This window comes from Lissotriton helveticus, chromosome 1_1, assembly GCF_964261635.1.
Source record: "Lissotriton helveticus chromosome 1_1, aLisHel1.1, whole genome shotgun sequence".
Classification (NCBI taxonomy): Eukaryota; Metazoa; Chordata; class Amphibia; order Caudata; family Salamandridae; genus Lissotriton; species Lissotriton helveticus.
The window spans coordinates 1,915,073,472-1,915,099,677 of record NC_136057.1 but is presented as its reverse complement, the minus strand read 5'-3'; the positions used below and the strand labels follow the sequence as shown (position 1 = coordinate 1,915,099,677).

The 26,206-nt window shown below is 46.4% G+C and overlaps 1 protein-coding gene and 1 long non-coding RNA gene across 2 annotated transcripts in view; one reads left to right on the top strand and one right to left on the bottom strand.

Moving 5' to 3' along the window:
- SHCBP1L (SHC binding and spindle associated 1 like) overlaps window positions 1–26,206 on the bottom strand; it is a 1,483,415-nt gene that overhangs the window by 357,344 nt on the left and 1,099,865 nt on the right. The window lies entirely within an intron of this gene.
- LOC144775677 (uncharacterized) lies at window positions 20,254–20,893 on the top strand. Its single transcript, XR_013600559.1, has 3 exons — window positions 20,254–20,339; window positions 20,409–20,495; window positions 20,794–20,893. It is a non-coding gene; the product is annotated as an uncharacterized LOC144775677 (long non-coding RNA).

Genomic DNA, 26,206 nt, shown 5'->3' with positions numbered 1-26,206 from the left:
GTGGGCAACCCTGACGCGTGCCTCTGGACAGTGGAAAGTCCGCTGAGATATGGTGTGAGAAGTTGGCCTGATGTGCAGTGTTCACTATTCTAGTGATCACTATATATCAGTCCAAACAACCCTTATTGATGATTGGTTGTAAGTCAACCTTATAGACCAGCTATCCTAGTAGCATGGATACGAGCAGTCTAAGGCTAAGACTCTAGAGGGCGTGTTAAGCCAGCTGTTTTACCATCACATTACCCCTTGAACACCCAGTGAAAGGACACCACACAAGTGTTATGAAAATAACAATGTATTTATTAGAATCACAACAACCCTGTACTCTTTATGAGGACAGGGTGCTAAGCACACAACAAAACTCTTACGAAAATACTTAAGTTAGCACGGTATACACAAATGCCCGAGGGGCACGAAAAACCATATACTTTAAAAGTGGAATGCGAAATTACTAGCAGGTAAGTACAGTACTAATAGGCTTTGGAATCGCTAGGACTTGACTATAGAATCGTTAGATTACTTCTAGGAGGCCTAGGGGACTCGGGTGCAGAGTGTGCACTCTCACGCGGGATGCGGGACAAAGTCTATGGAAGCTAGTAAAGTTAAAGTTAGTGTTTACGGGCGAACCCGACCTGGTAGGAAGAAAACGACAGTGGATCCTGACCCTTGGATAGTGAGGCTATGCTGGGGCACCGAAATGCCGAAGTTACCTAGCCCAGGGGCTGCAGCTGCATAGGTCTCAAAAGACGTCGGGAATCCTCGTTGCCGGAACAGGAGCCTGGAAGAAAAGATGCTGGCAGGCGACCAGTGAAGATAGTTCGAGTTGATCCAAGCCTGGATCTGGAAGATGGATGACACCTGAAAGCAGAGGGGACCAAGTTCGTGACTACTAGCCAGTAGTCAGTGGGCACCAGGAGGGCACCGGATGGCAGTCACCTCGACTAGGTGAGTGGGCGACGCTGGCTCTGCAGATCTCACGGACCAGGAGGCGTTGTCGGCGACCAGGATGGAGAGGCGAGCTGTCCCACGATGGATGAAGCTGTCGGCGTCGAAGTTACCCAGGATTGGGCAACAAGCCTTGGCTAATTCAAGCCCACGCGGTGGACTCAAAATGGCGTCTTGAGTGGACCAGGAGGGTCCGGGGTGCTCCTCTTCGGGAAGGGAGCAAGGGCCAGTCTGGAGCAACCAGACCAGCAGCAGTGATGTCGTCGGGCGTCGTTCAGAAGGCCACAAGCCAGCGGGCTAGTAGCCAAACAACGCGGTGAGCAGCAAAAAGCAGAAGGGCCCCACGCAGATCGTGGAGATGCTGGGAGGCTGCACTTCGGTGCTGGAGCTGCTCAGGGTCGGGGCTTCTCGGACCCCAAAGCACTCACCAGGAAATTACTCGGCGGGCTTGCTGTGCAGAAGTCGTGCAGTCTTGAAGATGGCCGGTCCCTCGAGGTCTCGTCGCACCCACGGTTCTCAGCTTGGCTGTAGAGGTGGGTAGAGGTCAGAGGTGCCAGGGAAGCCGGTTCTCGTCGAGCTGGGCAGTCGGATTCCGGAGGAAGGACTTGCAGCAGACCGCAGTGTTCTTGCGATGGTGCCTGCGGATGCAGGGTGACTACTCCTTAGCCACAAGGGAGAAATCTTAGGAAGAAGTCTTGAGTTCCTTTCGTAGAAAGTAGTTTCAGGATTCAAAGATGATCTAATTTGGAAGGGGGCCTGCTCCTACCTTTATCTGGGAAAAGGGGGCTGGCACGCGACTAAGTCCTGCCCTAGGGGTGGGACCAGGAGGGGGGTGGTTACACCCACTTCCTTGGCGGGCTTTTCCCCAGCACAGGGTCTGGAGTGTCCCTGGAACTGGTTCAAGCCAGCCTATGCACAGTGAGCACCGGGGTGCCACGTGCAGTCACCTTCCTCTGAAGCCCTGCCTACCTGTAATACACAAAATCCTGTCTGGGACGGTGCTGGCACCGCCCCTGGCAGGAAACCCTTTGTCCTTATCTCCTGCTCTGGGAGGACTCCCAGCAGCAGGAGGGCAGACTTGTGTCTCGGTGGCAGCATCCATTTTGTGGATGCTAAGGCTCTGTCTGACTTTAACCGGGGTTAGGGGTTACATACATGTCGTGTCCCTCTAGAAGGGTGGGATGCTAACCCCGTCGCCAGAATTGGCGAGGGGTTAGTATTCCAATTCGTATGACACCTTACTCGACATGTTTTGATAAAGCGATACCAGAGTTGGCATATAACCGCGAGGATTATAATGCACTTAAGAGTATATGGTATGCGATATCATGGAAACGGCTAAGGGATGGATCCCGAAAGCCGCAGACAGGCTCAGCTCATGCCAGAGCACCATCTCACACGATTCTAAGCACTCTGCCTTCAGGATTGTTAAGGCCTGCCATAGGAGTGACTGATAGGAGATCTGTGTGTCCATTTTAGGGTTAGATATAGGTATACTATATCTAAAGCAAAGGGTGAGTACACCACCTTGCCCCAGCTGTCGTGCAGCCAGTTGTGTCGGTTTAGTTAGTCAGCCCAGGGGTGGCATAATACATGCTTCAGCCCCTGGGAGACTTCTGGGTACACCTCAGCCTGATGGCCTGTATCTTACTCTCCAGTGGCTGAACCTGGCCTCCACCTACCAGGTGGCCCAGGTATACAACCTGTGTCTGCCCTATCTGGCACTTTGTGGCCTTGATAGTGAGGCCTGCCTTTTGCAGAGCCTCTAACACTTTCCTCAGGTGGACCAGGTGATCCTCCCAGGTGGAGCTAAAGACAGCAATATCGTCTAGATATGCTGCACAGAAGTCATCCAGCCCAGTGAGGACTTGATTCACCAACCTTTGGAAGGTGGCAGGTGCATTTTTCAGTCCAAAGGGCATTACCACAAACTGATAATGCCCTCCAGGGGTAGAAAATGCTGTCTTGGGTTTGGCCTCCTCAGCTAACCTGATTTGCCAATACCCAGCTGTCAAATCAAATGTACTTAAGAAGTTGGCAGAAGCCAATTTATCTATAAGTTCATCAGCTCTTGGTATTGGGTGGGCATCAGTCTTAGTGACTGCATTGAGGCCTCTGTAGTCTACGCAAAACCTCATCTCTTTCTTACCACCCTGGGTGTGAGGCTTTGGCACTAGAACTACTGGGCTAGCCCAAAGGCTATCTGAGGGCTCAATGACTCCCAGCTCCAACATTTTCTGCACTTCAGTTTTGATGCAGTCTCTAACATGATCAGGCTGTCTGTAGATTTTACTCTTGACAGGCAGACTGTCTCCAGTGTCAACATCATGGGTACACCAATCAGTTTGGCTGGGTGTCAGAGAGAACATATGTCTGAAGGATTGCAGGACTTGCCTGCAATCCTGTTGCTGATGTTCAGTGAGGCTGCCACAAAAGACAACACCATCAACTGATCCATCATCAGGATTCTGAGTGAGCAGGTCTGGGAGAGGGTCACTCTCTTCCTCCTGTCCCTCATCTGTGGCCATGAGCAAGCTCATGTCCTTCCTGTCAACATATGCCTTGAGCCTGTTAACATGGAGCACTCTGAGAGGGCTCCTGGGAGTTCCAAGGTCCACCAGGTAGGTAACCTCTCCCTTTTGCTCAATGATGGTGTAGGGCCCAGACCATTTGTCTTTCAGAGCTGCTGGGGCCACTGGCTCCAGCACCCACACCTTCTGCCCTGGCTGGTACACAGTCAGAACAGCCTTTTGGTCATGCCAAGCTTTTTGAAGTTCTTGGCTGGCCTCAAGGTTTTTAGATGCCTTTTCCATATACTCAGCCATCCTGGAGCGGAGACCAAGTACATAGTCCACTATGTTGGTTGCAGGCTTTTTGAGAGGTCTCTCCCATCCTTCCTTCACCAAACACAGGGGTCCTCTTACAGGATGCCCATACAGAAGCTCAAAAGGGCTGTAGCCAACCCCCTTCTGTGGGACCTCTCTGTAAGCAAACAAGAGGCAGGGGATCAGGACATCCCATCTTCTCCTAAGAGTTTCAGGTAGCCCATGAATCATCCCTTTGAGGGTCCTGTTGAATCTCTCAACAAGCCCATTGCATTGTGGGTGGTAGGGTGTGGTGAACTTGTAGTTCACACCACACTCCTTCCACATTGCAGTCAGATATCCTGACATGAAGTTTGTACCTCTGTCAGAAACAACCTCCTTAGGGAAGCCCACTCTGGAGAACACTCCAACTAGGGCCCTTGCCACTACAGGTGCAGTAGTGGTCCTAAGTGGAATAGCTTCAGGATACCTGGTGGCATGATCCACTACCACCAGTATAAACTTGTGCCCTGATGCTGTCTGGGGTTCCATTGGACCAACAATGTCAATCCCCACCCTTTCAAAGGGAACCCCCACCACAGGTAGTGGTATGAGGGGGGCCTTTGTTGTGCCACCTGACTTACCACTGGCTTGGCAAGTGACACAGGAGCGACAAAACTCCTTGGTATTCTCATTCATATGGGGCCAGTGAAAGTGTGAGACAAGCCTGTCCCAAGTCTTTGTCTGACCTAAATGACCTGCAAGGGGAATCTCATGGGCCAAGGTGAGAAGGAAACCTCTCAGAGACAAGGGGATGACCAGCCTCCTGGTTGCACCAGGCTTGGGGTCTCTTGACTCAGAGTACAGGAGTCCATCTTCCCAGTATACCCTGTGGGCACCTGTGGCATTCCCTGCAGCCTCAGCAGCAGCCTGCTGTCTGAGGGGTTCAAGGGAAGGGCAGTCTAACTGTGCCTTCCCCAGGTCTGCTCTGGAGGGTCCCCCTGAGCCCAGAAACTCAACTTGATCAAGTTCAAGCTCTTTAGGCTCAGTTTCCCTCAGTTCTCTCAGATCAGCCTCCTCAGAGACTTGATCCTCAACCTGGGGCAAGGGGGAAGGCAAAGCCTTACCCTTACTGCTCTTCTTCTTGGAAGGTGTCTGGTCCATAATTTCAGGATCCAGCACCTGTTCAGTGGGGCATTTTCTGGCCTGTGACCTAGTCACAGCAAGCACATGTGCTGGCAAGCCTAACATTTCCATGTGAGTCCTCTGCTCCACTTCTGACCATTGTGATGACTCCAAATCATTGCCCAACAAACAATCAACTGGGAGGTCTGAACTGACTACAACTTTCTTTTGTCCCTTCACTCCACCCCAGGAGAAAGCCACAATTGCCACACTATGACTAGTAGTGACATTGCTGGCATTGGTCACCAGGAAATCAGTACCTGGCATGATCTGTCCAGGGTCCACAAAGTTAGGTGTCACCATGGTGACACTGGCACAAGTGTCCCTATAGGCCTGAGCCATTTTGCCATTAATTAAAGGCGTCTGCCTGTACTTGCCCAAAGTATTGGGACTTATCTCAGGGGTTATATCCATATCCCCTGTACAGACAAGGACGGCCTGAGTGAGTGTGCCAACTAAGTTGTCAGACCCCTCAGTTCCCAAGGTTAACCCAACTAATGCCTTGGGAGGTACACTACCACTACTGACTGTACTAGGGGGTGCAGTTGCCTTAGGGGCTGTAGTGGCAGGAGTTTGTCCTCCTCTTTTGGTGCACTCACTAAACCAGTGAGATTTACTTTTGCAGTACTGGCACCACCTTTTTGACTGGCCTTCTTGAGTCTTCTTCTTCTGGGAAGCCTGACCCCCACCCTCTTTGGTTTGTTGGGGACCTGGTGAAGACTTCTGGTCATTTTGTTCACTCTTTGCATTACCCTTCTGGTCTGCTTTCTTCTGACCACCCTGGTTCTGGTTCTGGTTCTGCTTGATCCTTGTCCTGACCCATTTGTCTGCCTTCTTTCCCAATTCTTGGGGAGAGGTCAGATCTGAATCAACAAGGTGCTGGTGCAACAACTGGTTCTGACAATTGTTTAAAATGTGTTCTCTCATCATCAGATTATACAATCCTGTGTAATCTGTAACCTTGCTACCCAGCAACCAGCCCTCCAAAGCCTTAGTGGCACTATCCACAAAGTCAGACCAGTCCTGAGACTGAGTTTTCTGGGTGTCTCTGAACAGCAACCTGTACTGCTCAGTGGTTAAACCAAACCCAACAATCAGTGCATTTTTCAGGACCTGGTAATCATTAGCATCCTCCACTCTTGTAGTGAGGAGCTTATCTCTACCTTTACCATCAAAGGAGAGCCACAGTATAGCTGCCCACTGACTTCGGGGAATGCACTGCACAGTGCAGGCCCTCTCCAAAGCAGCCATCCATTTCTGGATATCATCCCCTTGCTTAAAGGGGGGGCACTATCTTGGTCAGGTGTTTAGTATCTAAACCCTTCTCTCTATCTCTTGGGAGATTGCTGCCACCAGTGGGAGCTAACCCACTCATCTGCTGCTCTCTAGCCAAGGCAAGCTTCTCTTTGGCCAGGGCAATTTCTTCCCTTTCAATCCTCAGAGTAGCCTGTCTCATCCTAGCTTCATGCTCCATTCTCTGAGGGGGAAGTCAATCTCCTCTGGGGAGAGTTCCTTCTCCTCCGAGAAGAGGCATTAGAGTGCAGAGATCTATTGGAGTCCCTAGAAAGAGATCTATCTCTCCTAACTCCAAGGTTAGGCCTACTTAGGGTCAGTACTGGGGGTCCCCCAGATCCTAGCCCAAGCAAGTCTAAGTTGGCCCTAGTTAGCCTTCTGACTACCTCAAGACCTTTGTCTACCTCGTCCCCAGAGAGTTCCCCTTGATCCTCCTCCTCAACTGCATTGGCAATGTTGGGGAGTTCTGGATCCCCAGAGGTTCCCTCTAAGGCTGGCATATTCCCATCTAGCTGAGAAAGCTTTCTCGCATCATAAGTCTCTAAGAGACCTATTAAAAAGGGAATGGTGGGGTTAGACCCCTGCTTCAGTTTTCTGGAGACACAGATTTGTCTCATCTCCTGGAAACTGAGAGCTGCATATCTTGAAGTGACCTGTGGAGGGTCAACACTGACCAGGGGAGTCTCAGTAGATTCTCCCTGGGTAGACATGCTTTTCTAGTGAGGTGTAAGTGGTGCACTTACCTACACTATATGTTTGCCTACTGATCCCTTGCTAGAGTTGTAGTTTAGGGTGTGCTAGGCCCTAGGAGCTACAACAGCTGGTTCAGTAGAACTCAGAGTATTCTAAGCTAAGTTATATGTACCTTTAGTACTTATGTGATCTTTCACAAGATATTCTTAGGATATGTGTGGTAAAACAACAGCAAGCTCAAATCCCAACCGCTGCTCACCAATGTGAGAAGTTGGCCTGATGTGCAGTGTTCACTATTCTAGTGATCACTATATATCAGTCCAAACAACCCTTATTGATGATTGGTTGTAAGTCAACCTTATAGACCAGCTATCCTAGTAGCATGGATACGAGCAGTCTAAGGCTAAGACTCTCGAGGGCGTGTTAAGCCAGCTGTTTTACCATCACATTACCCCTTGAACACCCAGTGAAAGGACACCACACAAGTGTTATGAAAATAACAATGTATTTATTAGAATCACAACAACCCTGTACTCTTTATGAGGACCGGGTGCTAAGCACACAACAAAACTCTTACGAAAATACTTAAGTTAGCACGGTATACACAAATGCCCGAGGGGCACGAAAAACCATATACTTTAAAAGTGGAATGCGAAATTACTAGCAGGTAAGTACAGTACTAATAGGCTTTGGAATCGCTAGGACTTGACTATAGAATCGTTAGATTACTTCTAGGAGGCCTAGGGGACTCGGGTGCAGAGTGTGCACTCTCACGCGGGATGCGGGACAAAGTCTATGGAAGCTAGTAAAGTTAAAGTTAGTGTTTACGGGCGAACCCGACCTGGTAGGAAGAAAACGACAGTGGATCCTGACCCTTGGATAGTGAGGCTATGCTGGGGCACCGAAATGCCGAAGTTACCTAGCCCAGGGGCTGCAGCTGCATAGGTCTCAAAAGACGTCGGGAATCCTCGTTGCCGGACCAGGAGCCTGGAAGAAAAGATGCTGGCAGGCGACCAGTGAAGATAGTTCGAGTTGATCCAAGCCTGGATCTGGAAGATGGATAACACCTGAAAGCAGAGGGGACCAAGTTCGTGACTACTAGCCAGTAGTCAGTGGGCACCAGGAGGGCACCGGATGGCAGTCACGTCGACTAGGTGAGTGGGCGACGCTGGCTCTGCAGATCTCACGGACCAGGAGGCGTTGTCGGCGACCAGGATGGAGAGGCGAGCTGTCCCACGATGGATGAAGCTGTCGGCGTCGAAGTTACCCAGGATTGGGCAACAAGCCTTGGCTAATTCAAGCCCACGCGGTGGACTCAAAATGGCGTCTTGAGTGGACCAGGAGGGTCCGGGGTGCTCCTCTTCGGGAAGGGAGCAAGGGCCAGTCTGAAGCAACCAGACCAGCAGCAGTGATGCCGTCGGGCGTCGTTCAGAAGGCCACAAGCCAGCGGGCTAGTAGCCAAACAACGCGTTGAGCAGCAAAAAGCAGAAGGGCCCCACGCAGATCGTGGAGATGCTGGGAGGCTGCACTTCGGTGCTGGAGCTGCTCAGGGTCGGGGCTTCTCGGACCCCAAAGCACTCACCAGGAAATTACTCGGCGGGCTTGCTGTGCAGAAGTCGTGCAGTCTTGAAGATGGCCGGTCCCTCGAGGTCTCGTCGCACCCACGGTTCTCAGCTTGGCTGTAGAGGTGGGTAGAGGTCAGAGGTGCCAGGGAAGCCGGTTCTCGTCGAGCTGGGCAGTCGGATTCCGGAGGAAGGACTTGCAGCAGACCGCAGTGTTCTTGCGATGGTGCCTGCGGATGCAGGGTGACTACTCCTTAGCCACAAGGGAGAAATCTTAGGAAGAAGTCTTGAGTTCCTTTCGTAGAAAGTAGTTTCAGGATTCAAAGATGATCTAATTTGGAAGGGGGCCTGCTCCTACCTTTATCTGGGAAAAGGGGGCTGGCACGCGACTAAGTCCTGCCCTAGGGGTGGGACCAGGAGGGGGGTGGTTACACCCACTTCCTTGGCGGGCTTTTCCCCAGCACAGGGTCTGGAGTGTCCCTGGAACTGGTTCAAGCCAGCCTATGCACAGTGAGCATCGGAGTGCCACGTGCAGTCACCTTCCTCTGAAGCCCTGCCTACCTGTAATACACAAAATCCTGTCTGGGACGGTGCTGGCACCGCCCCTGGCAGGAAACCCTTTGTCCTTATCTCCTGCTCTGGGAGGACTCCCAGCAGCAGGAGGGCAGACTTGTGTCTCGGTGGCAGCATCCATTTTGTGGATGCTAAGGCTCTGTCTGACTTTAACCGGGGTTAGGGGTTACATACATGTCGTGTCCCTCTAGAAGGGTGGGATGCTAACCCCGTCGCCAGAATTGGCGAGGGGTTAGTATTCCAATTCGTATGACACCTTACTCGACATGTTTTGATAAAGCGATACCAGAGTTGGCATATAACCGCGAGGATTATAATGCACTTAAGAGTATATGGTATGCGATATCATGGAAACGGCTAAGGGATGGATCCCGAAAGCCGCAGACAGGCTCAGCTCATGCCAGAGCACCATCTCACACGATTCTAAGCACTCTGCCTTCAGGATTGTTAAGGCCTGCCATAGGAGTGACTGATAGGAGATCTGTGTGTCCATTTTAGGGTTAGATATAGGTATACTATATCTAAAGCAAAGGGTGAGTACACCACCTTGCCCCAGCTGTCGTGCAGCCAGTTGTGTCGGTTTAGTTAGTCAGCCCAGGGGTGGCATAATACATGCTTCAGCCCCTGGGAGACTTCTGGGTACACCTCAGCCCTGGGTACAGGGACTTGGAGAGGGCCCAGTGCCAATTCAGTACCTGAGTACAATTTGGATAGAGAGAACAGCTAGGCTGTGGGTCTGATTAGCAGGCCCACAGCCAGGGAAAGTCGTAAACCAGTGCAGCAAAAAGCAAAAATCTGGGTGGTCATAGGATTGCAGACCCTACTCTCCTACATATGGCCGTTAGCGACAACATGTGCCATGGGCTTCTCATATAGTAGACGGATCCAGGCACAGAACCCTGGGCCAAAGCCAAAATGGCATAGGACCGCAAATAAAAAGGGCCAGTGGACCGTATCAAACGCCATATGCGCGTCCAGGGACAGTATTACAGCCGGTTCCAGAAGATATTCTGCGCGCGCCAGTACGCCATGTACTCTCCTTAAATTGAGCGCCGTGTTTCTGCCGGGCATGAAGCCAGACTGGTCTTTATGTATGAGTTTGGGTAGGTGGGACGTAAGACGGCGCGCCAATAATTTAGCGAGTATTTTGGCCTCAGCGTTTATGAGGGAGATCGGGCGGTAGGACACACATTGGTCAGCCGGCTTCCCTGGTTTTAGTATAGCTACAATAGTAGCCGTGCGTTGATCCAATGGAAGTTCCCCCTTCTCCAAGCTTTCTTTAAACATGCGCAGCAGATATGGCGCAATCGTACCTGCCTGTTGCTTGTACAATTCAACTGGTATACCATTAGGTCCCAGTGCCTTACCCGCCTGTAGGGCCCCGATCGCCAATTGCACCTCCTCCGTCGAGAGGTCTTCATCCAAGGCCTGCGCCTCCTCCGCGGTTAATGTGGGCATTTTAAGGTCTTTGATGTAGGTGTATGCTTCTTCCTCCGATACCGTGGATGCAGAGGAGTACACCTTCATGTAGTGTTGTGCTAGCATATGTACTATTGTGTGTGGATCTCTAATAGGGTCCCCTCCCTCCACCCGAAGTTGTGCTATCCACCTGTCTTGTCCGTCACGTCTGTCCAGCCATGCAAGTAATTTGCCCACCTTGTCACCTGCCTCGTAAATTTTGTGTCGTGTAGTGGACATTTGCAGCTTTACCCCCTCAGTCAGGTGTGCTCTGTGACGGTGTTGTGCTGCCTGCAAGCTGTGCGCCGTAGTGGGGTTCGGGTCAGTCGCATGCTGCACCTCTGCTCCAGCCAGTGCCGTTTCCAAAGCCAGCAGTTCTGCTTGCCCTGCACGCTTGTGCGCTGTGATGGAGACTATCGTCTGCCCTCTAATCACTGTCTTGTAGGCCTCCCACAGGGTGATGGAGGAGGACACGGAATTGGTATTGTCTTGAAAGTAGTGTTTCGTCCCCGCCTTCAGCTCTTTCTTAATCTTAGGATTGTGGAGGTAGCCAGAGCGGATCGGGTAGGTCCGACGCCGCTTGGGCCGATGATGTGCATAGGTAATCAGTAGAGGGGAATGATCTGAAATACCCCTAGGCCGGATTTCTACACTCTGAACCGTGCCAGGGCCACCCACCGATCCCAGAAAATAATCAAGTCTAGTGAGGCTATTATGCACGCTGGAGTGGTAGGTGAACTGGCGCTCCAGAGGATTGTATTTCCTCCAAAGGTTTACAAGCCCCATGGCCGTCAAAAAACCCCCCAACCGTGATGCACCAGACGCAGCTAACCTGGGAGGGACTCTATCCAATAGATTATCAGCCACCAAATTGAAATCTCCCCCAAGAAGTAAGTCTCCTTCAGGGAGCCCCAGTAAGAAGGCGCTAAGGTCCGTTTGGGCCGTCGCTTGCAAGGCTGGTGGTATGTAGACTGAGCCAATATTAAAGGGCTTCCCCTCCCACTGTGCATGTATTGCAGCGAATCTACCTGCGTTGTCAGCTTTAACTGACTGTATGAGTAAAGGGAATTGTTTTCTAACCAAGACGCCAACTCCTCTAGATCCTGAGGTGAATTTGGAGTGGGCCACCATCTTAAAACCCCATCCGTCCATTGCCTTTGTAGCCGTGCCAGTGAGGTGTGTTTCCTGTAGGAGTATCACCGCCGCACCTTCCCTTTTAATGCATTTTAGAACCAGGCCTCGTTTAATTTTGTCACCCAGGCCTCGAACATTCCAAGTGAGTATAGATAGGGACGGGGTCACTCCCTCAGAGCCTTCTCTTAGAGCAGTGTGTGAGTCACCCCCCATCATCAGATTTAGAGTCTTCAAGGCCCCCGTGGATCAGTGTGTGAATGAGGTAGTAGTCAGTTTCTGCGAACCAAAACATCGTGCCGTTCGTTACATATCTGAGCATCGCATGAACATAAAACATAGGAAACAACAAACTTCCCCCCCCTCCAAGCCTCCCTGCCATGCGGACTCCAAACTGCCCGCCACCCCAACTCAGCAGAGTGCTCATTAACCCTGTCAAAAAACAATGTTGCCTACAAAAGCACGGGGTGTGAAAGTCCAAGGAGGACCAGATATAGCCCCAACAGTTCCAGAGTCCCAGCTCTATGCCAATAGTCTTGTTAGCAAGTACGGGAGGTGATTCCCAACCAGTAAAGTTCGGCATTACAGTGTACATTTCACAGAGGAAAAAAGAAGTACTTCCCTTGTGTTAGTGGGGGTCATTCCCCCGCGTCAGTGGCCATGCTGGCCTCATCGTTCTCCCCATGTCCGGTTGGTTCAGCCTCATCTGTCTTTCCCTGTCGTCTTCGCCGTCCGTTCTGTCTGCCGGAGCCCTCTGCCGGACGCCACCCTTCGAGCCAGTCATGCGCCTCTTCCGGAGTGTCAAAAAAACAGGTTTTTTTTATCAGCCACCACCCTGAGGCGTGCCGGGAAGAGCATGGAATAGGGCAATTCGCGGGATCTCAGTGTCTTTTTCACTCCAAGGAAACTCTTCCGTCGCGCTGCCACCGCCGTCGTGTAATCAGGGAAAATTGAAATTTCGGAATTCTGGATCCGTATGGGCGGTGCCACCCTCGCCGTTTGTAGAATAGCGTCACGATCCCTGAAGTTGAATATACGCGCTAAACAGGTCTTGGTCGCGCCCCGGGGCGTGGCTGTCCACCTGGTACCCTGTGCGCCCCTTCCACCGAGAAAAAACTTTGAGAGGCCTTTCGGTTGTAGTGTGTTTTTCACGAGATCCTCCACATACTGGTCCATGGCAGGTCCCCCTTCCAATTCTGGAAGGCCGATTATGCGAATATTATTGCGTCTGGAGCGCCCTTCTTGTTCGTCCAACTTGTCCGCCAGTAGTTTGTTGTCTTCTTCTAATTGCGTAACGCGTTTGAGCAATGATGCGGTGTCCGAGGTGAGCGTCGTCGTGACCTGTTCCACCGCTGTGACTCTAGACGACATTTTTTGCAGGTCTGCCCGCAGAAGTGTCACGTCCGTCGAAATTGTGCCCACCGTGGTTTGCACCTGATTCAGGGCCGCCATTATGTCTTCCAATGTTATAGCAGGAACAGTACCTCCCTCCGCACCCTTTGCGCTTGTCCTCTTCTGCTCCGTCAGTGGGGGGAAGTCTTTGGCGTAGGCGAATTTATCCAGTTTACTTTGCTGGGCCCCACGATTGCCTCATTGTGCCTCATCCACCGATGCACGCGTTCAAGAAAGGCAAGAATGTGAGAGACTACGTGGTAAGATCACTACTACCCAAACAGCCTAGGGATAACCAAACCACCCTATGGAATATCCCCACGGTCTTGGGTCATTACAAATGTGGGACATGCAAGGCCTGCCCTCTGACCAAGGAAGTCAAGAACTGATGAGGCAACACACTAATTGCAATTCATCGGGGTCATTTACGCGATAACATGCCCCTGTGACTTCCTATATACAGGACAAACGATACAGAAAGTAAAATGCCGCATGCTACAGCATTGCAGCAGGATAAGGTGCGCCACCCAGGGGGATCCCTTGGTGGAACATTTCATTGCTTTTGGACACTCGGCTGAGAGCCTGAGGTAGTGGGTGTTAGAAAAGGTACAGACGAATCCACGGGGTGGAAACTTTGCCAATATAATGAATGTCCATGAATGCAAATGGATCCACATCTTTGACACTGTGAATAGGGGTCTCAACGAACATGAGGAAATCTCTAAGCAGATAGGCAACCTTAATAATGGTTAATCCATTGTTTTTCCAGTTACAGGTTTTTATCCTTGAAATATAACCTGAGACTTGTGTACATGTTCTCCGTTATATATATTTATCTTGACTGTATTTTGTTTTGTACCATATTTTGTCCTTCATTAGCTGTCTGTCCATATATACAATGTACATGGGCACGTTAGTGCTGTTTTGCGATAACTATGGGACGGATAACATCTTTTCTGCACATTGTTTATTGTTTTTGTACATTACAGTATTGTATTGTGTTGACATATGATGTTTTTAACTCCACTTGAGGTGACATGTGATGTTTTTACTCCATTTGTTTAAAACATCCAGTGTTTTGCGCCCATCAAATTTTTTTTAACTCCATTGGTTTAAAACATCCGGTGTTTTGCGCCTAGCAAAAATTAGCATTTCTGCCTCTAGTATATGCTTTAATGTTTTTTACATATACGATGCACTAAAGAATGACCATGACATATGTATTTTTGTAATGTTATGCTGTCATTTGTATTTAATCACAACACACGTTTTGGGCAATACATTTAAACTTATTCACACATTCAGACTGCAATTTTCCCACCACTTAGCTAATTTTTAATACACTGTGGCCTTTTGTCTTGTTCCTATCAATCATGTCAGTTATTTACATAACTTGGCGGTAAAATCTTAGTCTTTCTACTCTCTCATGCCGGTCACGTCGTTTCGCAACGTGCACGCTTCTTCTTAAATGCGGTTCAGACTGCCGCTCATTCTCTACCACAGCGAGCGCGATCTATGCCACGTCCTGTCGGAAAGATTCACGGAGCCACTAGTCAACGCATGAGGTAATTACACATGACCCGGTGGCTTTTCTCATTAGTTGCTCGAGATTATGTTTCCTTTAGTATTTATTCCGGCTATTGCCCCGTTTTGTATTTTCAGAGACACGAAGGGATCCTTTACACTGTTCACTTTTGCCAGACCCCGCACCGCGTATTCAATAATTGCGGGTGAGTCTGCTTTACCTTATCCTTATGCCACTGAGGTTTCACTTGGGCCGTAATCGCATCGCCACATTATTATTGTGTGTTTTTTTGTTGTTTGGTTTCTTAGCTGTTTGGGAATAGTTTCCCCTTCAATGATGTATGCATTGGAATAATTATCATTCGTTTACCTGAAGACCAATTTGATTGGCACTCACCTGACTCAGTCCTTGGTGAGCATACTTCATTTTTGGGGTACATCCACTTGTTTGGGCACTTTCAATTAAGTTGGACCATGGCATTTACATGATCGCGGTTGTTTGCAGATACCCCTCCACCCCCGTCCTGAGGAAGACCCGCCGCTGAGGACCCCAATTGCACTTATGCACCAGGGTCGAAACGTCAACGCCCCCGAATAGGCCTACACCTTACATCTGCCCCCCACACACGATGCACAGATGATGTATACACTGTGACTAACAACAGTTGAAATAACATTTTATATGCAATTGTGTATAGTGAGGTAGGCCTGTGTTTCCAGGGAGACCGCCATAGAATTCATGTTGGCTCCCTTCTTTATAAAACAAATAAAAGGACTCTCTAAGCTGCTACTACTGTTTCTCTTTCTGGTTCATCCTTTCACCTGAGCACTACCTTTTTCACACTCTTTTTCTCTCTGGTAATAACCGTGTGGCCATATGAGTGTATATCAGCAATGATCATAATGTATATCTACAATAATACCCAATGGTTAAATAATTAAATTCGGTTTATCAACCTCTCTCTTTTTTGAAGTAATTATTCTCTATGTGCCTTTGATTCCATGTGCCAAAGACAAAAGTTGTCTGAATTTTTAGTTACATTAGTCTAGGACCACTGTTTCCTGTACTACATGATACCCAGGTCCATTTGACTATATAGGGTTACCCCATTTGTGATAATGGCATTTCTGAGCAGGGATTCCTGCGAGGGTTGTATATGTTGTAATTAGTTTGTGCATTTTGTCTAGTTTTGTTGAGACATTTGTTTTTGTATACTTTTTGAATATATTTTGGTTTCATAAGCTGGATATGTCTGAGAAGGAGACCTTATCATACAGCGAGGACTATATTGACAAACTACTCCAAACCCAGGGGGGTAGTGGGTTTTTAGGCTCAAATCGACCTCTGACTTAAGGAGAAAATTAACAAACTCGAGAGGTTGGAGAAAAAACTCATAAGAACACGCCTACATGGCCATGCCTTAACCAAGTTTCTTCCGGCTAATGTGATTCCCGTAGGTTTGCAGGTGCGCAACGAGCCTGCAATCTTTGTGGACAATCCGAATTTTAAGGGCAATTTCAGCTTTATCTCAAACAAGTGCTCCAGGCACTGGATGGTGCTTGGAGTAGAGACAGCTTTCAAAGAGGCGGAACGCCTAATGAAAGAGATTTCTGACCTTAGAAAAGAAATAGTGGATGATAAGGCTCTGACTAACGCAAAGGAAGCCTTAGAGCGCCTTGAACGCACTTTGAAGGACTTTGATAACTACGCCCAATCAAACAAGTTAGAAAAACTTGAAAAGGACATTAAATCCTATGATAAAAAGGTGACTTCTCCCTATTTGGCAGACGACTATTATAACTTAGAAACCAGGGGCAGATATTCCACTAGAGGTCGGGGAGGGTACAGGAGGTACGCCACATTTTCCGACTCCTCTGCGGCAAGTGGCTCTGACGGAGAGGCTGAAACACCCAGCACGAGTACAGCTACACCCCAATACCCCAACCCTTCCAGTAACACTTTTTTAGAAGAGGGACAATGGGAGAGCTATCGAGGGAGAGGCCGCCCCTGGGGACCACCCAGGAGACGGGGATACTAGAGGGGCACAGGCCAACCAATGTGGAACCAGAACAGAGGCCAGGGGAAGAAACAGGTCCATTTCCGCCAAGAAACGCATGGGGAAATTCAGACCAGACGACAACACTACAGGTGGTAGGACCCCTGGTGAGACAGGCGAGTCCCCTTATCAACCTGTCAAAATATGTCTTTAAACCTGAGGAACAAATGATTTTGGAAAAAGGTCTGTCATTTGTACCCACGAACGTACCTAATACTTTTAACCTTAAGATTGAATTTCATCAATTCTTCCGAAAGGTACGACTAAAGAACAAGTTACTTACCTTTGGTAACGCTTTTTCTGGTGGATACAGTATCTGCCTGTGGATTCCTCACCTTGTGAATATCCCCCTTGCGTCAGCAACATTCGGAAATTCTTTTTGTAGCTTCGTGCCGACGTGGACGACGTCACAGAGGCACGACACCGCGCGCGACTCCGCTGACGTTACCGACTCTATAATAGTTCCGCCCTTTTTTCCGTGCCTTTGAGGCACACGGACAGACCGACATCAGTAGATATATACACAGTATACACAGTACACAAATGTCAAGATAACAAACATAGTGAGTGTGAAACCAATGCAGAAAAGCAATTGAAATAAAACTTTTCCTTCAACAATAAAAACATATTAACATTACAGTTACACAGATATAGAAGAGTGGACAACGGGGAGGCGGGTGGGTTAGTGAGGAATACACAGGCAGATACTGTATCCACCAGAAAAAGCGTTACCGAAGGTAATTAACTTGTTCTTCTGATGGATACATCTGCCAGTGGATTCCTCACCTTGTGAATAGATTCCCACAGCAGTCCCCACTCCCGGAGGAGGGTGTCCACTCCCCTATACCAGAAAGTCCTGAAGGACAGAACGCGCAAAATGGCCGTCCCTCCTCACCTCGGTATCCAAGCAGTAATGCTTCGTGAAAGTGTGGAGGGAGGCCCAAGTTGCCGCTCTACAAATGTCCTCAACAGGTACACCCCTAGACAAAGCAGATGTTGAAGACTTTGCTCTAGTAGAGTGGGCTCTTATACCCCCTGAAGGTTCCTTACCAGCCAGGGCGTATCAGATCTTGATGCATAGTATTATCCATCTTGAAAGTGTGCGCTTGTGCACAGCTCTTCCTTTTCTGCAGCCAGCAAATCCAACAAACAGCTGGTCATCAACTCGATAGTCCTTTGTCCTATCAAGATAAAAGCTCACCGCCCTCTTAGGGTCCAGACGGTGAAGCCGCTCCTCCTCCTTGGAAGGGTGAGGGGGAGGATAGAAGGTAAGGTAGGAAGGGTAATAGACTGTCCTAGATGGAAAGGAGTTACCACGTTAGGCAGAAAAGCAGCCCTGGTCCTAAGAACCATTCGTTCACCATGAATGGTCAAGAATGGGGGCTTTGAACTAAGAGCTTGAAGCTCATTCACCCTCCTTGAAGAGGTAATTGCAACTAGGAAAACCGTCCTAAAGGAGAACAACCTCAAGGGACAATTATGTAAAGGTTCAAAAGGGGAACCCATTTAAAAAGTAAGCACCAGATTCAAGTCCCATTGCGGCACAATAAAAGGAGTAGGAGGAAATTTTTTTGTAAGGCCCTTCAGAAATCTTAAAACAATAGGAGATTTAAATAAGGACAGCTGATCCGGGAAGGCAGAGAAATGCCGACAAAGCCGAAAGATAACCTTTAACTGTAGCCACAGCAAACCCTTGCTGCGCTAAAGAGAGAGCAAATAGAAGTATATCTGACAAACGAGCCCTCAAAGGGTCAATGGACTTCTCCCCACACCAAGTCACAAATTTAGACCATCTGTATGAATAGACTGACTTGGTGGCGTCACGCCTGGCCGATAGAATGACATCCACCACATCATGTGAGAGAGAAAAGGAATTCAGGTTGCCCCGTTCAATCTCCAGGCATGAAGGTGTAAGGTCTGGAGATGGGGGTGTAGAACCTGCCCCTCCATCTGAGAGAGGAGATTTGCCCTGAAAGGGAGACGGAGCGGCGGGCACGAGGAGAGGTGGAGAATATCTGTGTACCACACCCTTCTTGGCCAATCCGGGGCGATCAATATAACTTGGGCCCGGTCTTGGCGAATCTTCCTCAGAACCCGAGGAATCAAGGGTATGGGAGGAAACGCGTAAAGTAGTTGCGAGCCCCAACTCAACTGAAACGCGTCCCCCAAGGCTCCCTGCATCGGAAACTGAAGGCTGCAGAATGACGGGCAGTGAGCATTCTCGCGAGTGACGAACAGGTCCACCTGAGAAGTCCCTTATCTTAAGTGTATGCAACACTTAACCTTAGCGCACTGTTGCTTTTTAGCGGAAACCGCTGTACATATAAACTCTTAAAACAGTCTCAAATTTGTTTCAAAAAATACTTATATTTTTACATTAGTGAGCAAATGTTTTCTCTCAACCATTTACATGAGTTTAACAACAAAAATCCATTGTTTAATCAACACAAATGTTTATATCATCACATTTCAAAAATAGATGTCAATTCTTTAGACTTTTAACATTTCTTTCTGTCTGTGCCCAATGCATTTCGAGCTCAATAGAGCTCTTCTTCGGGGGCCTGTGGAAATGAAATACAAAATTCAATAACTCAATCTTCTCTGTAGCATATGCATACAATACAATGAAGCAACCATATGTTATTATTGAAAACGGTAACTTGTTAATTCAAAAACCCCAAAAACTCCAGGAAAGACAAGTGTTTGTATCTAAATTCTCAACTACATCTCAGAAGCTTAAAACTATCATATACAAACATTGGGATCTCTTAAAGAACGAAGTGGACTTTAATGGGATATTTAACAGCAAGCCCATCTTTGCCTATAAAAGATCTAAAAACCTAAAGGAGTTGTTGATGACCCCGACGAGAGAAACACAAGAAACTTACAGAGGCATGAGGAAATGTCAAAATTGCGTACATTGCTCCAATGTGATTGAAGGTAAATTGTTACACCATCCACAAACTGGGAGAGAAATAAATCTACACCATAATGGAGATTGTAATTCTAAAAACTTGATTTATTACATAAAATGTCCTTGTGGAAAAATGTACACAGGAAAAACTGAAAGAAAACTGAAGACGAGGATTTCAGAACATAAAAGCACTATCAGAAACAAGAACATAAAAAGCAATTTAGCCAAACATTGGAATGAGAACAGTCATAGCATAGCCCAGATTAGGTTTTCCATTCTGGAGGTAGTCAAGACACACGAGGGGGTTGATCTCACCAGATCCCTCCTCCAGAGAGAAATTCATTGGATTAAATATTTATCTACACAGGAACCGAAGGGTCTTAATGAAAAAATCGATTTATCATGTTTTCTATGATTCCCCTTCATCCAAGGATGCTGTGCCGAGTATGATGTCTGTATTTTATTGCTAAAGTTATATTTTTCTGATCGGTAACTATGACTGCACCATTACGTGCTTTTATTTTTCCTCACATTTATTTATTTATCTTTCCCCACTTTTTTACTTTCAGTCACGCAGTTTTGTAGTTTATAACGCTTTGATTGTCAGATTCGACACCATTCCAGTATGGCGCTGACCAGCTAGTGGAGTTTTGAACGTTCAGTCTGTTTTCATGTCCGTTTTTTATGTCGATTATCGGCTCCGTGTATAGACACGAGAGAACCTAGTCACTCAGCATTCACTGTTCCCGAGGAGTAGCGGTTATAGCAAGAGAGAGTTGTTTGCAGTTGATCAGGATTGAAGAGCAAGGTGAGCTTTGCAGCGTGAGGCAGCGTGGTTGATAAGCTCAACCGCAGGGTGACTTATCCCGGTTTATAGCTGTTGGTTTTCTTGTCATTTGTAGGAGGAGAACGATTACTGGGTGCGTGAGACATTTGTTTGAACACTGGGTTCATTGTGTTCAAGGTAAGAAAGATTTTAGGTTCCGTTCTCCGTTTGGTCTGTTACACTTTACAATAGGGTTAGAGAGATTACTTTGCTTTTGTGTCTTGTTTGCCTACAGAAGGATAAAGTCGTAGAGGAGCGTGACTTTTGTAAGTTGATTTCAGCGTTTTGATTTTCACATACACAGAGGTGTTGGTGAAGGCTTCGTTTTTGCAGTATTGTTACCGTTTTCAATAATAACATATGGTTGCTTCATTGTATTGTATGCATATGCTACAGAGAAGATTGAGTTATTGAATTTTGTATTTCATTTCCACAGGCCCCCGAAGAAGAGCTCTATTGAGCTCGAAATGCATTGGGCACAGACAGAAAGAAATGTTAAAAGTCTAAAGAATTGACATCTATTTTTGAAATGTGATGATATAAACATTTGTGTTGATTAAACAATGGATTTTTGTTGTTAAACTCATGTAAATGGTTGAGAGAAAACATTTGCTCACTAATGTAAAAATATAAGTATTTTTTGAAACAAATTTGAGACTGTTTTAAGAGTTTATATGTACAGCGGTTTCCGCTAAAAAGCAACAGTGCGCTAAGGTTAAGTGTTGCATACACTTAAGATAAGGTTGTTCTATAGAGGCACGTTACAGGACAGACGTGCTACCTCAGCTGCACGCTTAGGGTTAAATTTTATAATTTGCAAAAATAATATAAAATTTCAGGTAAACATTGAGTGCTCCTCTTATCAAAAAAAAAAACATTTTGAGAATCTGTCTACACGGAGTGAGCACCAAAATCATGGCCTATGAGCAAATTTCCAGCATGACAGACAATAGAGCTAAAACTTTAGCTTATACAAGCGAAGAAGCAGACAACATTTATGCTTTAATTCAAGATGTCAAATCTTCAAATGTGCAAGGCAACACCATTATTCAGCAATTGAAGCAACTTGAGTATCTCGCAAAACGCGAAGTAAACCAAAAGTTACACGCATCAACCCTGGTGCAGTATCACAGGGTGAAGAGGATTCCCCGTGGTCTTAGGATGTCTATTAAACCAATGCTGCACAGATTCCACCTAAACAAAGAGTTTATGGAGAGATGGTTTTCGATCTTAAACAAATGTTCGTTGGACTTGATCCTTTTATTGATTGAAGAATTGGCAAAGGTTATTCATGAACTTTCTAATGAAATCGATGACATAAAACACAACTTGGAGTCTCGAATGGACAAAACAGACTGGGATAAATCACTGGAGGATTTGAATTTAAAATTAGACAGATACCAAAAGGAGTTACAAGAAGGAAAGTTGAGGAAGTTCAAACGTGACACTTTGGACTATAAATTAAATGAAGTGTACACATGGGCCGAAGTTTATGCCCAACGCAGAACATTTCCAAAGAAAAAAACCGCGGGAACATCAGAAGAGAGCCTAGTGTCTGACAGTGAACTGAACGCGAACAGGCCGGCGGCCCAGACTCAAATGGTAGAAACGAGTTCAGGTCAAACTTCAACCGATCCTACTAAAACACCCAGCACAAGCCAGTCTTCTTTTTTAGCCCAGGGAGGGGATGCAAGTCAACCACCAGGGAAACAACTACAAAAAAGCAATCAAAACAAGGAGAGGAGGTAGAAGGAGTTCGAACAAGAAGCACGAAGTAAATTTGGTCCTAAACATATCCAAAACTGAATTAACCAATGACGAAATGAGAGTGATGAATAAAGGCTTAGGGTTTGTTCCAACGTATGACACCAATAAACTGGAGAATGAGGTTGCATTTTACAAGTTCATGAGGGTTCTTAAACTTAGACATTTTTTTACGAATGTAGTACCAGCACAAACAGCCAAAGAAGAACCAGAATTTTTAGAATTCAAACCGAAATCCAAATTTCAAGCCCCCGTATCCCACAAGATTTTGGACGCTTTTGAGAATTCAGTCATCAATGACATGGAGAGTCTAAACTTGAGAAAATCAAAAAGAAAAAATGTTTCCATTTATGACAGATCCATTATAAAGGGCCTTCAAGAAAATCAGAACATTTACATACAAAAAGCAGATAAGGGAGGCGCCATTGTGGTAATGGACAGATCAATGTACAACAACAAAGTGAATGATCATGTGGAAGATACCATGACGTATTTGGAACTAGAGATAGACCCGATAGCTGAATTACAATTGGCACTTAATGAAATTTTGATCAAAGCCTTGGATCTAGGTCAGATAACCATCAAGACTAAACAATTCCTTACAGTGCAAAACCCGAGAAGACCATCCCTCTATATGCTCCCGAAGGTGCACAAGAATCTTTTAGATCCACCCATGCGCCCCATCGTGACCGGGTGTGGTACTATCTTTGAACCCCTCGGTCAGTATATTGACACATTCTTGCAACCATTCGTCCAACAATGGCCATCTTATACAAAGGACACCAATGATTTTCTTTTGACATTAAAAAATGTCAACATGACGAGCCCCATACTATTGTGTACTATAGACGTCAAGTCTTTGTACACTTCTATTCCCCACCAGGCTGGACTGGAAGCCGTAGAATGGGCTCTGCTACAACAAACATCAGTAAGAGCAAACAAAGTATTCATCTTAGAACTGCTACATTTCTGCCTATACCATAGTTATTTTCAATGGTCATCTAAGTTTTTTCTTCAACAACATGGAACATCCATGGGATTTGCCGGGGCCCCGGCATATGCCAATACCTTTATGGCTAAATTTGAGGCTGATTATATTTATAGCAATAAATTTTGGAATGATCATACCACCTTGTATAGGAGGTTTATAGATGACATTTTTGTGATGTGGTCAGGAACCAAACAAAGTCTGGAATCAGAAATTGAAAGGTTAAATCAATGCTCAGAGCATATCGAATTCACCTATGCCATCAGTGAAAAGGAATTACCGTTCTTGGACGTTTTAGTTAACATTGAAGAGCTACAAATTCATACAACGATATATAGAAAAGCGACTGATGTAAACAACTCATTACTTTATCAAAGCTTTCATACTCAGAATCTTAAAGATAATTTACCGGTATCGCAGTATATGCGAATAAAGAGAATATGTTCTGATGAGGATGAATAAAAAAAGAACCTACATTTGCAACATCAACGATATAAAGATAGAGGATACCCTGAAGAGGTGTTGAAGAAAGCTAGACACAGAATTGAAGCATACAGCAGAGATAACTTGTTAATTCAAAAACCCAAAAAACTCCAGGAAAGACAAGTGTTTGTATCTAAATTCTCAACTACATCTCAGAAGCTTAAAACTATCATATACAAACATTGGGATCTCTTAAAGAACGAAGCGGACTTTAATGGGATATTTAACAGCAAGCCCATCTTTGCCTATAAAAGATCTAAAAACCTAAAGGAGTTGTTGATGACCCCGACGAGAGAAACACAAGAAACTTACAGAGGCATGAGGAAATGTCAAAATTGCGTACATTGCTCCAATGTGATTGAAGGTAAATTGTTACACCATCCACAAACTGGGAGAGAAATAAATCTACACCATAATGGAGATTGTAATTCTAAAAACTTGATTTATTACATAAAATGTCCTTGTGGAAAAATGTACACAGGAAAAACTGAAAGAAAACTGAAGACGAGGATTTCAGAACATAAAAGCACTATCAGAAACAAGAACATAAAAAGCAATTTAGCCAAACATTGGAATGAGAACAGTCATAGCATAGCCCAGATTAGGTTTTCCATTCTGGAGGTAGTCAAGACACACGAGGGGGTTGATCTCACCAGATCCCTCCTCCAGAGAGAAATTCATTGGATTAAATATTTATCTACACAGGAACCGAAGGGTCTTAATGAAAAAATCGATTTATCATGTTTTCTATGATTCCCCTTCATCCAAGGATGCTGTGCCGAGTATGATGTCTGTATTTTATTGCTAAAGTTATATTTTTCTGATCGGTAACTATGACTGCACCATTACGTGCTTTTATTTTTCCTCACATTTATTTATTTATCTTTCCCCACTTTTTTACTTTCAGTCACGCAGTTTTGTAGTTTATAACGCTTTGATTGTCAGATTCGACACCATTCCAGTATGGCGCTGACCAGCTAGTGGAGTTTTGAACGTTCAGTCTGTTTTCATGTCCGTTTTTTATGTCGATTATCGGCTCCGTGTATAGACACGAGAGAACCTAGTCACTCAGCATTCACTGTTCCCGAGGAGTAGCGGTTATAGCAAGAGAGAGTTGTTTGCAGTTGATCAGGATTGAAGAGCAAGGTGAGCTTTGCAGCGTGAGGCAGCGTGGTTGATAAGCTCAACCGCAGGGTGACTTATCCCGGTTTATAGCTGTTGGTTTTCTTGTCATTTGTAGGAGGAGAACGATTACTGGGTGCGTGAGACATTTGTTTGAACACTGGGTTCATTGTGTTCAAGGTAAGAAAGATTTTAGGTTCCGTTCTCCGTTTGGTCTGTTACACTTTACAATAGGGTTAGAGAGATTACTTTGCTTTTGTGTCTTGTTTGCCTACAGAAGGATAAAGTCGTAGAGGAGCGTGACTTTTGTAAGTTGATTTCAGCGTTTTGATTTTCACATACACAGAGGTGTTGGTGAAGGCTTCGTTTTTGCAGTATTGTTACCGTTTTCAATAATAACATATGGTTGCTTCATTGTATTGTATGCATATGCTACAGAGAAGATTGAGTTATTGAATTTTGTATTTCATTTCCACAGGCCCCCGAAGAAGAGCTCTATTGAGCTCGAAATGCATTGGGCACAGACAGAAAGAAATGTTAAAAGTCTAAAGAATTGACATCTATTTTTGAAATGTGATGATATAAACATTTGTGTTGATTAAACAATGGATTTTTGTTGTTAAACTCATGTAAATGGTTGAGAGAAAACATTTGCTCACTAATGTAAAAATATAAGTATTTTTTGAAACAAATTTGAGACTGTTTTAAGAGTTTATATGTACAGCGGTTTCCGCTAAAAAGCAACAGTGCGCTAAGGTTAAGTGTTGCATACACTTAAGATAAGGTTGTTCTATAGAGGCACGTTACAGGACAGACGTGCTACCTCAGCTGCACGCTTAGGGTTAAATTTTATAATTTGCAAAAATAATATAAAATTTCAGGTAAACATTGAGTGCTCCTCTTATCAAAAAAAAAAACCACCTGAGAAGTCCCCCACATCCGAAAGACGTGACGAACTACCTCTGGATGAAGCCTCCACTCGTGGTCGGCTGAGAACTGCCGACTGAGACGGTCTGCACGCACGTTCAGAACTCCGGCCAGATGCTTTGCCATCAGACAAATCTGATGATCCTGAACCCAGGACCAGAGACGCAGAGCCTCTCTGCAGAGACACTGCGACCCTACTCCTCCCTGCTTGTTTACATACCACATCGCAGTGGTGTTGTCCGTCAGGACATGAACAGACCGCCCGCGAAGGGAAGGGAGGAAGACCTTGAGCGCCAGACGTATCGCCCGCAATTCCAGAAGGTTGATGTGAAGCAACCCATAGACCCTTGATCTCCAGATCCCCCAGATGAGCACCCCACCCTAGAGTGGATGCATCCGTTATCACTGTGGCTACCGCTGGAGGAAGTTGGAAGAGGAAGTTGGAAAGGCTTTCCTTGAGACAGATTGCCCTCCACACTCCACCAAGACAGATCCGCTGCAGTTTCTCTGGAGATCTTGATGGACTCCCTGAGATCTCCGTTGTGTTGATACCACTGCCTGCGGA